Consider the following 11,684-nt stretch of genomic DNA (forward strand, 5'->3'; position numbering starts at 1 on the left):
AACCCTGCAAGAGTGCAGGTAGAAATTTTTTAGATCAAATATAGCACTAAAGCTAAAAACAGTAACACTTCAATTAGTAGCACATCCAATCCTGGTCGTCAAACTAAGCAACATAGATTATAATAATCTGCACAATTGTTGACGCCGAGGTCCTCTAAAGTCTTACACACAAACCTTGTGGCAAGATATCACTCTGTACATCCCGTCATAGTTTTTGCATGCCCATGCACAACATCCTTCTCTCTTTCTCTTTTCATTTCCGGGAGGTGGTGAAATAATTGGTGTGTACTGTTTATGATAATTGGTGTGTACTATTTGTACTGTTAAAGGATGTAAAATACTGGTGTGTTCTGTGATGTGTAAAGTTGGAGTAGGAAAGTCTACGTAATAATAGTTTTGGCAGGAGAGATGTATAATTGGTTTGTACTATTCAAGTGTCCTTTATGGGTGAACCAATTATATGTGATACTGTTGCATGTATTTAATATGTATAATTGGTTTGTACTATTCAAGTGTCCTTTATGGGTGAACCAATTATATGTGATACTGTTGCATGTATTTAATTATGTAAGCTCCAGTGTCTGTACTCCCTCCTTATGCCTATAAAAGAAGGACTTCCCCGTTGTAAGAAACTAAGAGCATAAACCACCATGCCATCAATGAGGTGCCTGCCAAATTAAATCAATTCAAGTCCATGGCTTATGGCATTCAACAGAATTGGCAAATAGAAAAGTAAAATTGGTTTGAATAGTCAGCCACTCACCATATCTCAGCAGACTCGTACTTCGATTTTCGCTTAGCTTCATGTACCTCCTAAAATATGTCCTTCAATCTTCACACAAAGAAATGCAACAAAAAATTTAGATGCATGAATTGAATAATAGTACTGACTAACCGAGTCGTAACAAACTCATAAAAAAGTAACCTCTGGATTAGAAGTGCAAAAGGCATCTAAAAGAAAAGAAGATGAAAAATTCAACAAAACAACCTTAGCAAGCTGCATACCTTCCATCGTGCTCATGGTCGTAGAAATGGTGTTTTTATCATCGTTTGTTTTCTCTTTCTTATGCCCGGTGTCTTTATTCCGTTGTTTCCTCATTTCTTTGGTCTCTTTCTTTTCCTCTTTCATTTGTATATGATTCTCCCATACCTCTTTACGCCATTAAAGTTGTTACTACGCACACACACAAGCTCACTGTCTTTACAGTTATAGGAAAATATGAAAAACTCTTCTTTTTCATCAAATTGGTAAAGAACCATAAAAAAACCCACTTGTAGATATCACTTGAAATATGTGATCCAAGATGCGATCGTTCATTCAGTTCTACTAACAAACACCTGGCGTTCGTAGAAGCCATTTTCAAGAAATTCACCAAATTGTCAGGTGATCCACCCGGCCAAACTGCAGACTGAGTGCGTAAGGCCTAGCATCTTCAGCCTTGTCTCTTTGCAAGTACCTCAAAACCTTAGGAAATGCCCTTGCAAACACTGTTTCTTCCTCTTGAATAATTGTTACAACGGACTGAAGGAGAAAAAAAAGTCTTTTCAAGTTGCAATCAAGTGTTCCCGGCTCATTTTTTTTCAATTGTTTTGGACATATATCTTCTCCGATTAAATACCAAGAAGTATCCGATCGGCTTGATATCTTATAAAATCATTTTGATTTTGAAGTTCTACAATGTGGACAAATCCGATCATAGAAATGATTCTAAATTAAGGTCGAAATTTCCAAAAAACGGTGGAGAAGGAGAAGCCTCCTTTTCCAGTTCCATAAGGGTTGCAATCAGCTGTACACAGCTAACTTTTTTTTCATTTTTTTGGGAATCTTTCTTCTCCGATTAATCACCACGCGGTACTCGATTGAATTCATACTTTACAGAAATATTTTGATAGAAACTTTACACAACGTGGACAAATAGGATCATCAAAATAATTCAAAATTAAGATTGAAAATTGCCAAAAAAGGGGGAGAAGCCTTCAGCTTGGTACTTCGCATGTTGAAGATGCGAAGTTTGTTCGCTGCCAAACTCGTTCTTGCTAAGCCCGCTTTAGGTGTTTTATTCTTCAAATATCGCATGTACAAGACGCGAGTTCTTAACATGATGAATCGACTTATTGAAACGGCGCCGTCGGAATTTAGAACGGATTTCGCATCTTCAATTTGAGAAGTACCAAGACGAAGGAAACTCCCTTTTTTTGGCAATTTTCAACCTTATTTTGGAATTAATTTGATGATCCGATTCGTCCTTATTGTATGAATTGTTGGTTACAATGTTAATATAAAGTATGAATTCAATTGAGTACCACATGGTTATTAATCGGAGAAGAAAAATTCCAAAAAAATGAAAAAAAAAAAAAAAGTTAGTTACACTTGATTACAACCCTTTTGAAGGAAGAAGGCTTGTCTCCAGTTTTTTGAAATTTTCGACCTTATTTTGGAATTATTTTTATGATCCGATTTATCCACGTTATAGAACTTGTCAATTAAAATGACATTGTTAGATTTCAAGGAAATCTAATAATTCTTGGTATCTAATCGGAGAAGATATATGTCGAAAAAAATTGAGAAAAAATGAGCCGGAAACACTTGATTAGAACTTGAAAAGACTTTTTTCCTCCCGCCTTCTGGTCGTAGTCCGTTCATAACATCGTCGCCCGTCCATTCCAAGTCTACCTTCACCGTCGCCGTTCCGACCACTGAGTCAACCGGCAGAGGATTGTTGGCGACTCGGGTGATCGGAGTTGGTGAATTCATCCACGCGGGCCACACCCATCGTCTCTTTCTCTCTCTACAACAACGGGTGTTTGCTATTTGTGCCTCGAAAGTCTCAGAAACAAAACCACTTTTGCAGCCAAGAATGTGAGGAACAATCAAAGGTACAATGAGTTGGGTGGTTTGTTGCATCTAATTCAATTTCTATTGGCGCACATTGTAATAGCTTTCCAGGTTTTAATTTTATATGGCTTATGGCATTAGAAATCGATGCAAGGTATATGCCTCCCACGTGTTTGACATTTGAATTCTAAAGGTTGTCTTTTTTCGGCCTATGGTTTTTGTAAACTTGAACTCCATTTCTGAATTCATAGCTTTCGCGGTTGGTTGTGCATGGTAAGGCTTCTACTAGAACCTCGTATTCGAAATGTGAGGTTAGACCAATCTTTATGTCGTATAAATCTACCAGACTCATTGTAGACTTTATAGCTTCAGATCATTTTTTGGTTGCTTATAATGGTTTCACATATTGCAATGCTTGAGAAAGACATTTCACGATAGAGAGGAAGAAGATGAATGGGGATTTTAAAGGTGAAGGGCCAGAAATACGAGGACTGCGATGATGGAGTACATAGTAGTATACATGGTAATATGTGTGGGTGGGACCGAATCTTGCTGCTGGTGTGGAGAAAAGGAGAACATTGGGGCTTTCCTTCATTAATTATAGCCTAAGGGCATCTTTTGGTCTTCATTTGGGAGGGAAAATGCTCATTGACATAAGTTTGCAAACTACGCGTGTATGGCACATGAACTGTTAAAATGGATAGAGATCTATAAACCAAGTGGGGGTTATGTAGTCAAGTTTAAACCTCAAGGGTAAAGCGCCAGTAAAATGGACTTTTCCCAAATTTATATGTATTGTGGTCTAGTAGTTTTGCACCACTACATTTTTTGTGCATCAGTAGCTGGTTGCTTTTGACTCAAGCTACTTGTTTCATTTTTCTGTTTTGATATGCTTCATGGCGAACTAGCACAATTACGGTCAAATTGGAAAAATTCGTGGGACAAGGAAAGAGACTAGGAGGGAAACGAAAACAAACCAAAGGGTTAAGTTTGGGATAAAAGAAAAGAGAAACAAAACAAAATTGATAATGGCATCTTTCCATCTTGTTTGGATAATTCATGAGGAAAAGAAGAGCAAAATGTGTGTTATTCTCTCCCTTGCTTGGGAAAGATAAACGATAAATGACAGACGGGAAAATAGTTTTATTTTGTGCTTATTAGGGAAAGGAATATGGTTTTTTCCCATTTCTCTTCTCTAAAGAGGCAATTATGAAGGAGAGAGTCCATTTCGTTACCTTTCCTACAAGGTTATCCATCTTTTCTGGTTCTCTACTCTCAGCACCATCACTGCAGTGCAGATGTTCCTCTTCTTTGGTGGTTCAATCTAGTCGAGTTTGCATTATAGTCGATCTTATGATGCCTGATGAAAGAACAATCGTGGGACAAAGCAACTATTGATTGCTGACTGTTTACGTAATATTTCTGAAAACACATATGAGAGGGCTGTGGACATTCGACGGAAATTACGCTTTAGCAAAGGGGATTGTGGAAGCTGTTCACCACATGCATGGACGAAAAGTACTGTTGTTTTCCTCATGTACAACGGAGAGTGCTAATCTTTCAGTTTGAAATTCAAAAGATGAACCATGCCCTGGTCCTTTCTTAAGGAATGGTTTCTCTCAAGAGCTAGCCTTCAACTAGAAGTTGAGAGCCATGTACAGCTCTTGGTAGGCTTGGAGGCTTCTGGATTAAAATGCTCACGTGTCTTCCTTGTGTATGTTTTAGACCGACAAGTTGATCCCCAGAGTTTTGAAAGTAATCTAACATTTTTGGTTCCCTCTTCACTGAGCTCAGTTTGCAATATTATTTTTATTACATCATTACTATGCTCAGACCTTTTGCCCAAGGCTTGCTCGTCTTAATTTGATATTAAAGAAATTTCCTAACTCGTGTGATGCATGTCTGCTATAAGTCCAAGAACTAATAGTTAATCCAAGTCGTGTTTTTGGGCTCAAGTTGTAAAATATTGATAATCCTGGGTTGTCACATGTGGATGCTTGCACCTTATGTGGCAAGAAGCACATGTACATATGTTAAATGATATGCAAGTGCAATGATTTCCAACTAAAATACAGTGCTCTCTGAGTGGCATTCAGTTCACCGCGACATTCATTATGGTGAATTAGTCAGCATTTTATCAGTTTTGTTATATGCGGGACATATGAGCAAAAGGATCATTGATGGGCTTCAATCGCATTTGTGAAACAGGTGGCTCAGTGGAGGCAATTGCTCGTGGCATTGAACATGACAGTAACAGGAAAAATTTGTCAGATGCTTTTGTTTCTCTAGGTATTGTTTGAGGTTTATGTGTTTAAAGATGTATGTATTTTCTGATATAGGACAGTGGTAGATATTGTGATATAGTATGGCCATTACATAATTTTCTTGTGCTGAAACAAGGTTCATATTTTGTTCCATGCCAGTGTGACAGGAAGTGACTGTTCATGATTTTGATGTAGTATCTCCCGTACGGGAAAACCACTCTAGCATCTGGGCCAGACGTGATGTTTGTCTAACTTCAATTCCCGCTCCCCTCCCCTCCCCTCCCTTTCCCATTTTTTTAATATGCTGTTTGAATTTTTTTCCATGATGAACGGGTTTGCAAATCTGGTTATCCATGTCCTGTATATGAAATTAGCAAGGGGATTGCAAATTTTATTCCTACATCGAGCATATCGTAGGATGTCCCCGTTGTCGTTCTTGTTCTATGTAGCATCATTAATCAATTTCTGTACATTATGGCATAGTGTTACCATCTTATCTCTTGCATGTATTTGCAGCTTTGTTCTATGGTAAGAGATATGAGTTTGAAGGTCAGAGTAGAAGCTTCTGATGCCCTTGGGGAGATAAGTATGGTGTCTGAGGAGATTCTGTTACAAAACTTATCAACGAAGCTCCTTTCTGTCATTGGCAAACTTACATTGCAGCGGCATGGTGTTTAGGAAAAGACCTATTCTGGGGTGTGCTCTACAAAACCATTTGAAATACCAGCATTGAAGTCTGCTGAAGTTTTTGTGCATAGGCTGAGGATGAATTCAGTGTGGTGAGTTTCATAATGTTTGTCCTCGGTTGGAGAATTGGATATAACATCCCTTTGAGAGGGTGGTTCTGGTCTCTGAGCTTCATCCATTGATTTGTCGAAGGATAGCAAATATATTCCAATGGGCATTCTAAGTGAACCTATGCATAGTGTTCTTATTTGATTAGTTGCCTGTTTCTTTTAGCCTTTCAGAGAGTGTGGTGTAGGTTTTTCTGAACGTTTAGATTGAGGCTTTATCTATTAACATGTAGGTACGAAGGTCAGCCTGTCATTCCTTGCATACCCTCAGCATACTTTCGGCTGATTTCTCCGGTGAAGCCTTAAATTTATTGGTCGACGTGCTCAGTGATGATTCAATGGTTGTCCACTTACAGGCTTTGGAAACATTGCGTTGTATGGCACTATTTGACTGCCTAAAGGTGCAAGAAGCACACATGCATATGGTAGGTATCTGATCCTTGTTAATACCAACAAACTGGAAATGAAAATCACAGATGCTGAAATTGTTTAATGAGTCAACTGTACATGTGTTTTAGTGCAACATGTCTCCCACTATCCGACACAGTCAAGCCATTCGAATATCTCAACGAAAAGATCTCTCAGTTTTTTGGCCAAACCCTCCAGGAATATGTAGCTCTGCTTGACTGGATCCCATTTGGACACTCTCTGATCCAGTTTGTTTTCTAAGGTAATTACCGTTGGAGCTGCTTTAAACAAGTTCCTTCAGTTGTCTGAATACTTCAAACTAGGAGCATCTTGTTGCCTTTATACACGTGGTTTCCATCTAGCACATGCGGTCAAAATGATAATTGAGCCTATCTCCCCTCTTTTAATTTCACCGGTCTCAAGTACTCCATCAGATCCCATTTGGTGTTGGTTTCTTGGAGGTTGGTCTAATAGCAATAGGTGATTGATGTTAGAGCTTGTATTACTTTCTTCAATTACAGGAGCATAGAAGTTTGTTAAACATAGAGAACATTCAAAAGGAAAAATAAATAACTAGACCGCAGAGGTATTAGCTAGCTTACTTCAAAACTGTCCTTGCACTACTCTGGTCTTCAAAACGAATGCTATAGCCAACTTCTTCTCCAATAGTTACATCCATCTCTTCAGCAACTCGAAGAGAAACAGACATTGCAGCCACCCTCTGAGGTTAGGTGCAACCTTTCATGTATTTCCCGCGCTTATCTGGTCCATCTAAATCAGCAACGTCCAGAGCAAACTGAGGTATCTGCAAAACAGGAATTCTACCTTGGTTAAGATTTTTTTTTTTTTTGGATAGGTTCTACCCTGGTTAAGAATTAAGATTCAACCATTTACAGGCACTTTGGATGGAGTGATTTCAAGAGAAAAGAAAAGAAAAGGTTTTGGTTTTTAGCCAAATCACTCGTTTGGATTGACTATTTTGGTGATAAATGGAGAGAAAAGTACAGAAATGAAATATCTTGACTGACTTCTCTCCTTTCTCACCCAATCTCACCAAAAATTGTGAGATTTTGTGAGAAAATGACTCCCCTTTCTTATCTCACCATTTCTATTCCAATGTGCAAAGACTAGTTATTCCTCAACGGCAAAAGCTCATAAAAATAAAAATAAATAAATAAAACCCACCAGCTATACATGACAAAGTAAAATTAAGTATTGAAACAGCCAAAGGAGCTATCGAATTTTTGGGCATCAGACGTCTCGCCCCTAATTTACGACTTACTCAGTAGACAATTAACCAAGCTTCTAAAAATGCAATATCTTATCCCTGCGGCACTTGCTGATCGGCTAACCAAACTGCAGTAAATATTTTTACTACAAAATGGTACAAGAGTATCTCTAATGGCATAAGCAAATTTGATTAATCAAAACATGCCACCTCATCTTTTTGTTATCCATTTAAATAGTTGCTAAGCTTAACAATATAAAGTCCAACAATGGTCCATAATCGAAAACATATTTTTAGTAGAGAAAGATGGAGAGAGTTGATAATAAATATAAGTGGGTGGTCCATTAATAGTGATAGAGGAGAGAGAAAGAGAGATAAAAGAAAGAGATGGTGTGCGGTCTCCATTAAATTTGGTTATCCGAAGAAAAAAATGTTGCTAATTTTGGTTATTCAAATTCCAAAATTTGATTATTGGTTAAGGGATCGCTAAGTTTGGTTATGCCATTGTGAACCATATTTTGTACCAACAATGCTAACTTTAAAAATCTTTTAATTTTGGTTATGTCATTGTGGACGCTCTGACAAAGTAAAAAATTTCGGGAAGGGACAAGTAGATATTTTACCCTTCAAATTAACCCATAACAGTTGAATTTAAATAAATAAAAAAAAACTCTAAAATCCAATGAAAAAAAAATAGCACTATGGAGCGTCAATTGATTGGGTGACTGAGAGAATGTAATGGGTGGGAAAAGGGTTTGTGAGTCTATCTACTGAACCAGTTTTCCCCCAAGGGGCCGAAGTTGATTGACGCCATTGATGGTGGAGATATATCAAGAGGTTTGTATAACTCGTGTTTTATGAACGCGAGTTCTGTTGGTCGCACGAAGCCAGCCGGTGTCGTTGCTGAGTTGTCTTCAAAGGGGGGCCTATTTCTAAAAGCAGAACTCGCGTCTTCAAGACGCGTGTTTTCAAAAATTCGCGGCCATGAGCAAAAATAAGCGTCCAAGAGCAAAAAAACGCGGCCAAGTGTAATAAACCGCGGCCAATTTTTACGCTTTCCTTGGGGGACATATTTCTAAAAGCAGAACTCGCATCTTCAAGACGCGCGTTATAAAAATTCGCGGCCATAAGCAAAAATAAGCGTCCACGAGCAAAAACACGCGGCCAAGTGTAATAAAGCGCGGCCAATTTTTACGCTTTCCTTATTCATATTTCTGAAATGCGAGTTCACATTAATCAAAACGGTGCCGTTGCAAATTGGATGAAGAAGATTTGCGGTTACCGTTTAAAATGGAAGCGTGATTTTGTTTCACGCTTTCCAACTAAATCGGCCACGAGCCACACTAAATAGTGAACGTACGAAGAAATTCTGGATCATTCACCATAATTCCTCAACGATCCAAAGTATTTCCCTCATTTTACATAGTGGATGAAGATGATTTGGCATTTTAACTGAGAATTTGTAGCACCAGTTCCAGTTCAGCTTCAGGGATGTCATCTGGGTAAGAATTTGAACTGGCCGGAATGTTTATGTGAAGTTTATAAGTTTCTTATTGATTGAAATTCTTACGGTTTGCGTTGCGCTTCTATTAGCTATTTGCATTTCATAGAACTACAAACTACTCTCCTTTTTGTTTGGGTGTTGTCTTGAAATCTGCTCTCTTTAGTGTTGAGACTCTTCATCTTAACCATTTTACTCTCTTGTAGCCCACCAGGTGTTTGTATTCATGTTTGAGTAGGAAGACTTTTTGAGGCCCTTGTTCTCTCGTTTAAATTGTTTGGACCAATTCAGGCCGTTGATGCCTTGATGGTAAACTTATGCGCTTGGGTCTTATCTGATGAAAACATTTTGTGCAACAAGTAAATGCTTGTGGAAAACTGTTAAAAGCAATATCTTAAAGTAGAAACTAGAAGGATTGTACTCCATTTGGCAGAGGAGCTCATCACCAAGAATTAGAAGTTGTAGCAGGGAGTAACTCTAAGGACGTATAGGCATTGTGTATATGTGTGACTTTTTTCTTTATTACTTGCAGGTAAACAAGGAGGAGCATGTTGATAGTTGGTAGCAGGACTCCCATTCATGAGATTAACTGTTACAAGCGAATTAGTTTAAATTTTAACATCTTGAACACCTTTCTCCAATATGATTGTGAGACATCGGTATATCGCCTTTAACTCTTTCTCGAGACTAGAACCACTTGTTAGTTCCCGTAATAGCCAGTATCCAAGCTCCTGTGCAATCCCTGCAAAGCCCTCCAAATCCCGCGTTACCATTGAAGCCATAATGACTTGTTCATTGTTCACAGTTTGGAATGTGATATGGTTAGTTTAATAGTGCAATCTATTTTATTTGCTTCATTTGTTGAATTGACGGTAAATCAAGTACATATGCTGAGGTTTATGTGGGTAGATTGAATCCTCTTTAACATCTTTGATACCTGTGTTTAAAGGAAAATGGAGTTGAAGAAAAGAAAAGATGAAATTTAAGTTAATCACTACCCATTCAGTAAGATAGAAAAACACAAAGGATTTGGAAAAGAAGGATGGGCAATTATCGAAATGACGTGTGCAGCTCATTCCATAGAAACTGAAATTAGGCATTGAATCTGAACATTGTATTTGAAATGCGAGGTTAGATACTTGGATGTGTATGAGTGTATCGAACATGGAAATCTGGTACATTGACCAATCTTTTTGTCGCATAAATCTACCAGACTCGTGGTAGACTTGGCTCTCCAACAGTAAGTTTCGTAAACCATTACAATTTTCACTTCATCATCATCCTCATTCCTTGAAGACTACCTTCAACCTTGTCAACCTTCCAATCATTTGATCAACTTCCTCCATCCTCGTCCTGTCATCCATCCTTGGTCTCTTCTCCTCCTGTGAACTTTCGAAGGCCCCAGAAAATGCGTGATATCAGCAGACACCAAGCCCAATAATCACATGCATCTTTCTCACAAGTATAGTGCAGTTTCCCTTTTGAAGCTTTCTCAGATTCAATCACTCTGATTGCAACTCTCCTCAATCAACAGCATCTCCTAAATTGGACCGCGCCTCTGCGTCTCTCCACCTTCAGCGCAGCTTGAGAAAGGCATGTCATTACTGAGATGAAGAAGGTGAATGGGGATCTTAAAAGTGAAGGGCCAGAAATCAGAGGACGGATATGAGTGAGTACAGAGTATGGTAATATGGGTGGGTGGGACCAAATCTTGCTGTTGGTCTAGAGAAGAGGAAAACATTGGTGGTTTTCTTTATATTTATAGCCTAAGGGGCATCTTTTGGTCTTCATTTGGGAGGGAAAATGAACTGTTGAAATGGACGGAGCCAAGTGGGGTTATGTGGTCAAGTTTAAACATCAGGGGTAAAGCACCGGTAAAATGGAATTGTCCCAAATCTAGGTCTAGTACTTTTGCACCCTGTGCATTTTTTGTGCACCATTACTTGGTTGCTTTTGATTTAGGCTACTTGCTTCATTTTTCTGCTTTGATGCTTCATGGCAAACTACCACGACCTAGAAATCTTGATTCCCATGTACTTTTTAGTTTTTAGGTTTACCCCATCCTCAATTACTGTCCAATTGGCGAAATTGGTGAGACAAGAAAAGAGACTAGGAGGGAAAGGAAAACGAACAACCTTAGGGTTAAGTTTGGGATAAAAGAAACGAGAAACAGAGATCATTATAATGGAGTTGAAACCAACTTTTCTTGCTGGTGTACCTCGAGTTTTTTAACGGATACATGAAGGCATGGGAAGTCTTTTATAGTCATTGGTCATTCAACACAAATTGCAATTGATGTGGAGCATTCCACCCAACAGCCATTTGTATTTTCCTTACAGGTGTCATAAAAGCATTAGAGGAGCTCAACCCGAGGAGGGCAATTTTTCCCATTCTTTACAAATAGTAAGATAGTTTCTGTTTTTTTTTTTTGGGTGCAAATCTTCCTTTTTTGGTAGCTGTATTTGTAGTGGGCCGAACATTATGGCTCGGACCACCCACGGCTGGTCAAGCCGCAAAAGGAACTATAGGCTTAGCTTATGGCTCGGCCGAGGAGGTTGTACACCGATGACCAAGGGTCATCTCCTTCCGCCTGGCAGAGTGCTTGACTAGCCGTTGAACTCTTAGGTTCGGTCATGTCCGAGCTTGGGCAAAG

At 38.7% G+C, this 11,684-nt stretch overlaps 1 long non-coding RNA gene across 1 annotated transcript; it reads left to right on the top strand.

Moving 5' to 3' along the window:
* Positions 1-3,752: 3,752 nt before the first annotated feature.
* LOC131326105 (uncharacterized) lies at positions 3,753-6,266 on the top strand. The gene is made up of 4 exons (XR_009199914.1): positions 3,753-4,503; positions 5,045-5,125; positions 5,617-5,879; positions 6,128-6,266. It is a non-coding gene; the product is annotated as an uncharacterized LOC131326105 (long non-coding RNA).
* The last annotated feature ends 5,418 nt before the right edge of the window (positions 6,267-11,684 follow it).

Source organism: Rhododendron vialii, chromosome 5a (assembly GCF_030253575.1).
Source record: "Rhododendron vialii isolate Sample 1 chromosome 5a, ASM3025357v1".
NCBI classification, from domain to species: Eukaryota; Viridiplantae; Streptophyta; class Magnoliopsida; order Ericales; family Ericaceae; genus Rhododendron; species Rhododendron vialii.